Genomic DNA, 7,053 nt, shown 5'->3' on the forward strand with positions numbered 1-7,053 from the left:
TTTGTTCACTGATTACCAGCACCTACAGCAGGGTTGGCAAATATTAGGATTTAGTCAGTATTATTGGATGAATTAGTTATACTAGTTATACAACTATACTTAATTATTAAATTTCAATGCAATTATTTTTACAGAACCAATAATTCCATTATTTTTATGGCATAGTTTAAATATAGTTACATACCGTCATTAACAACTACTAATTATTTTCATTAATTCAATATCAATTCGCTGAAAATCCTATAATCCTCTTCTGCAGATTCCCAAGTACCTGTCCTTTCTAAGCGTGCACAAGGGAAATTCCCGATCTGTACCCAAACATTGTCTGTATTCTAAATCATAATAACCAGCCTTTGTGGCTCAAACACTGGAACAATATGGCCACACACAGGGTTGTGGGATCAGGTTGCCACGGTAACCTCTACTCCCATCTTCTCTGAGTTTTATTGTTCAATGCTAAAATTGCACATTCTCGAGTTCAGCATGCTTCGACTGTGCCAGGCCTTAGCTGGCAGGAAATTAAATGACAGAGTTATTATTCACCATAATTACTTGCTAATGGTAATTTATATTTAGAAATAGGAGAAAATATAGACAAAGGATATTTATGAGAGCTTTTCAATCCACCTAATGCTGTTGAAGTATTGGTACTAGCTTTGCATGTTGTGGGGATATGATGTTTACATTCCTTGTTCCCTACATGCACCATTCTGCCCCATAATATACCTCTACCTTTCAGTTTATTTTGCTCCTATGTAAGATAACTGGACTTGCTTCCTTGGCTTCCCGTTCTCTGGGAGACTCAAACAAAGGAGAAAGTTGTTGGAGAATATATGACTGACATAGTTTAAGTTGTAGATAGTAATGATCTAGTTATTAAGAGGAAAATGAACCAACAAAAAATTGTTTTATTTGGGAAAAGTAAGATAATCATCATTTAAAAAATAGTAAATCTGTAGTAGGTCAGGTAGTGAAAATCAATGGCAACTGTTTAATATAACCTTTTCCATTTTCAGAAATATAACTTTAACCTTTATAACTAAGTATGTTGCCTTAATAGTGGAATGAAATTATCTCATATTCTAGTTTTATCTGTATTTTTCAAATCAAAGAGGGCTACTGGCTCCACCTTTAAGCCATAATAACCCCAAGACTTAACAGTTCCTGGAAGCCTGCATCAAACCATGACAGTAGGCATGGAAGGGGAGGAATGCAGTTGTGAATGTATTTATCTATGACATGGAATCACCTCTGAGTGGATACAGGTGTGGAGAGCAGGGACTAAGTTGATTGTCAGATTTCTGCCAGGAGCAAGTGGGTAGAATTGTGGCTTGGCACTGCCAATCACTTCGTGAAAGCATCTAACCCAGGAAAGCTTTTGCAAGAAGATGGAGGGGGATCCCATCTGGGGCACGTGGGCCGCAGCGTGAATATAGCTGGTGGGCAGTGGCGTGAGCCAGACCCATGAGAGGCTTGGACTGGAACTGCAGATGGAGAGTGAACGAGGCAGGCCACAGAGGCCAGTCCAGTTTCCAGAACTTGTGAAAACGATGACTGGGGACCCAACAAAGGCTACATTTTACTCTATTGTATTTCCAAACAAACCCTGCAAAGGATATACACCTATTGAGGTTACACGGACATGAGAGTGGACACGAGCAGACTCCCTGCTGAGCAAAGAGCAGGACACGGGGCTTGATCCTGAGACCCTGAGATCATGACCTGAGCTGAAACCAAGAGTCAGATGCTTAACTGACTGAGCCACCCAGGCACTGCAAATTAGGTCTTTTTAAATATAGATGATTTGCCTTTGAACATCAAAGAAAAAGTGTAGGACATTGAAACCATCAACATGTAAGTTTAAAAGAGTAAGCTCTTAACCCTGTTGCATTTAAGAATCACACCGAAAGCTTTGCAGAAAATATTGATGTCCAGGCCAATTACATCAGAACCTCTAAGGGTGAGGGGCACCTGGTGGGTTCAGTTGAAAGAACGTGTGACGATTGATCTTGGGGTTATGAGGTCAAGCTCCATGTCAGGTGTTGAGATTATTTAAATAAATTAAACTTTAAAAAAAAAAAAAAGGATCTCTTGGGATGGAAGCCCAAGCTTGGGTATTTATTAAAGTTGCACAGCAGATTCTAGATGCAGCCAGGTATGACAACATCTGGATTAAGCTGCAAAACAGGATTGTGTCTAAAAAGATCATTCCATTCCCTTTTCTCCTCCCTGTTCCTTTACAGATCAAGTCACCTTGACACAATTCCAAAGCATCTTATACCATTCTTCCTAACCGTCTGAAATTATTTATGTGTGTATCCGTGTGACTTTTCCATTAATGTCTCCCCTGTTAGTCAGTGAGCTGGGGGATGACAGGGACCCTGATAGCTTTATGCACTTCACTGAGCTCCCAGTACTGGCCTGGCAGAGTGTAGTTGCTTAATAAATATCTGTTGAATGAATAAAACAGTATTAAAATGTTTACAGGTTAGATGGTGGGTATGTTTCACACTGGGAAATAAATTTTGTCTCTTCCCTCCCAAGATAGGTCAGACTCGTCTGAAGGGAGACACGGAGCCAAAGGAGCCACAATCAGGCAAAAGACTGAAGCTGGAAAAAGCAAAGAGGAATGGAATACACATTCACAAAAAGCTTGCTAGGAAGCCAGGAAGGACCTAAATAAAGCTTCAAATTCTAGAGACAAGAATGAGAACAACTGAAGTCTGGGCTTTGCAAAATGACACAGGAAGCAAGTTCAGAGGGAAACACAAAGAGTTCCCATCCCCAGGGCTAAGACCTTTTACTGATGCCCACGGCCAAGTTCCTGAGAATTAAGGGCACCTATGCTGTCCAGACAAATTCCAAAAGGGCCCTGCAAACCCTGAAGTCCTATGACCTTATTTAAAGGTCAAAAAATTGGAACCACTGTGAGAAAGTGCAACCTTTTGTTTCATGAATAGAAATCCCAAATCAGTGAACTGATATTATGTTTGTACCTTCCCTGCTTCAAGAATCTACATAACGAAGGGGAAAGAGGGTTTGAAATTAATAATAAATATAATGCCTTATTTAAAGCATATCTTGAGTTTATAATAGCTTCCAAAAATATAGTGTGGAAATCTAAGTGTGTTATGTAACCTTCATTTCTAAAATGACTCAGACATGTGATTGATTTAGTATTTAAAATAGTCAGTGGTTCAACATTTTGAAGGTTGATTCTAAACACATTCACGTATGGCTGCAGATATTGCCTATCTAGATATAAAAACAGAACTCATTAGAGATTGCCAAGGACACACGAAGAACATCCCACAATCTGTAAATTAAGGGACAGTTTGTTTTTAATCTTGCTATAGTCATTTACTTCCTCATTTAAGATGTCCATTGGACTGGGGTCATTTGGTATAAAACCTTGTAAGTAAAGGAAGAAACTAAGTAAAGATATTTGATATAAAGCTTTAGCAACTGTTTGAAAGGGGGCAAAAGTATAGAAACCCATTTTCGTGTAAACAACTAGAAGTGAGAATTCTAGGTGAATTCTGAAAGGTAATAAGTAGTATCATTTTCTGAGACCTTCATTGTATAAACTATATTTCTAATGTCACGGAATTGAAGCAGAGACAGGACTTTACAATTTCCAACTGGCTCCAGAAAAACTGTTTCCAAAAAGAAAGATTTTCTCAGGAAGTATGAATTCTGTCTTTACAAAATGATTTGAAATCAAGGCTGGGAATCAATGAAGCAAATCAAAATGGATACCCAGGGCAAGTCCTTTAATCAACAGAAAGGTAACTGTACAAAGAGCAGGTAGGCAATGTTTTCAGTCCCTTGAAATATCTTTAGTAGTATAGAGTACACCCATGCAGGGAAGCATTTCCCCCTTATACCGCAGATTTCTTCTCACAAAAAGCTTTCATAGCGAAGAAAGTGAAAAAATGGAGCATGTCTTTCTCCTGCGGGAGTCCCCAGTCTGTGTGGAAACATGGCCGCCGTTCTTGTCCCCCCAGCGTGATGTCACTTGAGCCTCTGCTGCGAAGACTTCCTCTGGTACTTCTTTCTGAGCCTGCTTCTTCGCTGCTGTCTGAGCCTTTCTCGAGACAGGAACATCCATATTCCACCTGCTTGTCGCCTGCTCTGCCAATTTGCATCATTTTGTCCATGCATGACTTGGCAGTGTGACTGAGCTCCCATCCAGCTTCCTGAGTAGCTCCATCAGCCTCCTGGCCATGCCAGAGCCCACAGGAATCGGCAGAAGACAGTCACCACCAGCAGAGCCTGGGATTCCGATGTTCTGCACAAACCTCTAGGTAATATCCATCATCATCTGGTCTCAAGCTAGACACGACTGAAGAATAACTGGGTAACACAGATGCTGTTGTTAACTGAGAATGAGAGAGGGGGAAGCGAGACAGAAGTCCCAGGCAGATATCTTACTAATTATTTATCTGCTGCCTGATTATTCTTACAAAAGAGAAAAGTGGCTCCTTGGTGTGAAAGGGGACATCTGAACTTAGAGACTATTGGGAGTCTTCGGTCTCCCCTAGACCAGCTATGTGATCTCAGGAGGTTGTAATTTACTTATCTATACTGAAGTTCAGCATTGCTGGGAGAGTTCAATGAGGCCCCTAGAACTGAGACAGGAGGTGCTTATGTCCCTCTCGACCATCTCTCGGTGGCTTGGTGTGGAGTTGCTCCAATTCCATCTTCCCCAGGGCCCTCCACTCGTCAACCCTCACCTAGCTCCAGTTTTCATTACAGGACTTAGTACCTAAGTATTCATGATACTTTACATGTAACATGATACATTACATACTTTACACAATACCTGAGAAGTATTCATGCCCTACTCAACATAACTTAGGGTTCCTACCATGTTCTGGACTAAGCAAAATGGGTACATTCCCTGCACTCATGGATTTACAAGTCAAATTAGAGAAACAGACATTAATCAAAAATGATAGTGATGAATAAGTCACAAACTTGGGAAAGTACTATGAAAAAGAAGCGCCACTGGAGACCAATCCCAGGGAGACCAAGGTTTCAAGGAAGGATTTCTCCAGGAAATGATCACCAGGCAGGGCGCTGCAGGACGAGAAGGAATAAGGTAGATGAAGGGGTGCCTAGGGAGGAGGTGGCAAAGAGTGCGGCATGAGGAAGTGAAAGAAGCCAGGGTAGCTGGTTGGTTTGGAGACCATGTTTGGGATTTGGGCTCTATCCTGAGGACAATGGGGAATCATTGAAGGGTTATAAGAAGGCTGATAGCAAAACCAGATCTGCATTTTGAAAGACACACTGGGTGCTGTGTGAAGAATATATTGGACAGATGGAAGAGTAGACGTGGAGAGACTAGTCTGGAGGCTGTTACCATGATCTGGGTAAGAACTGATAATAGCCTAGCTAAAGTGGTGACAACCACACACAGAGCTGGATACCGGGGTGAACACCACACGCCACGTCTGTCTCTTCATGGAGCTTATGGGGAAGACATTAAACTAGTAATCACAGTGGGAGTGAGTACAATAGGGGGTAGAGAGTTCTATAAGCACACTTAGCAGAGGTTCTAGAATCCTCTGCTGGTACTCCATCCCCTCCTGGGCCTTTTGGCTGGCTTAAAGAGAGTTCTTCCAAGGACAGAGCTTATCCTTGAATCCCAGGTTAGTGGTTCATTGATAAATCAGCTAGTTATTGACTCATGCCTGGATTTCTGACTCTTTTTGGATTTTACCTTTTTGAAAAAGTGTACACCTGCTAAGCATCAAACTGGTTCCAATCCCTGTGCCTTGGTTCTCTCCTTTCCAACCCCAGGTCCAGACTAGAACCCACGGAACACCTAAGCTTTTCAATTAGGACTTCACTATCAGTAGGTGTGACCAGATAATATCCCCAGTACCTGATTCACCCCAGTGCAGGATTCTGTGCAAAATGCTAAACTTTCTCCTGGTTAGACCCCCATCGAATCCCCCTGATTTCCAAAATAAAGGAGCCGCTCTCCTCTAGCTATTCTTGATGAGGCACTTTCATTAAAAGCCATTAGTTCCATTAAACACACACACACACACACACACGCACACACAACAAAACAAAAACTCACTTCCAGCAATGGAAATTTCTGGAAAATAGGGAAATTATACATGGTCATCTTGGCAGATTAATGACCAGTTTTGTTGCATTATTTTTATCCTGGTGAGAATGTTATATGAACTTTGTTAATGTACGTAAAAGCAGAAAAGAGATATTACATTTGAAAACCACTCATACAAAATATTTATTGATATTCTTTTCTGAAGTAGGTCACTTTCTGAAAAGACTGAAATCATTGTGGCTTTCCTTTTAGATTTCAAAGTGTGGAAAAAAAGGAGATCCTTATAAAAATCCTGACCTCATGAAGTGAACTGTAAGAAAGGCATGAAAATAGAATTTTAGAATAAGTAGTTAATTATGACTTCTCCACATATAGAATTCCACACATAATAAAAACAATTGTGCATGTTTGGTAGTGTATTGTGGAATAATAATTCCACAATTTGCATTGGTGGTGCATTAAGAAATTCAAGCAAACTTAATAATGACAAGCTTCAAGATGAAAATAAGAGTCTGGCTCAGTTAGAATAATGACTAATTCGTAACTGTAATTAACACCTTGGAAGGTCTCAACAGAGAAACTAGCTGGATGTGTAGCTGTGATGTCATCAGACTGTTTATGTCTGGGATGAACTGCATCAGTGATTTGGGGCACAGGGTACCAAATCTCTATTTTTAAAAAAAGAAAAGACAGGTTTTTTGAAACTAGGATTGATATAGTGATTTGTCTTTACAATATATTGAATAGATTTTTTTCAAAACTAGGACCCCTGCTTCCCCCATCAAACATACTACCATCTCTCTTCTGATTTCTTTGGGAAACTAACAAAAGACACGTGGGGATCATAAACTCTAGCTTCTACTTCTGGCTCTCCCTCTGATCTTCCATATGATTGTAGAGCATTTCATGTAAATAACTTCAATGTCTGAACTCAAATTTGGTTTTTAATTTATACTCAAAGACCAGGAACA

This window comes from Lutra lutra, chromosome 8 (assembly GCF_902655055.1).
Source record: "Lutra lutra chromosome 8, mLutLut1.2, whole genome shotgun sequence".
NCBI lineage: Eukaryota > Metazoa > Chordata > Mammalia > Carnivora > Mustelidae > Lutra > Lutra lutra.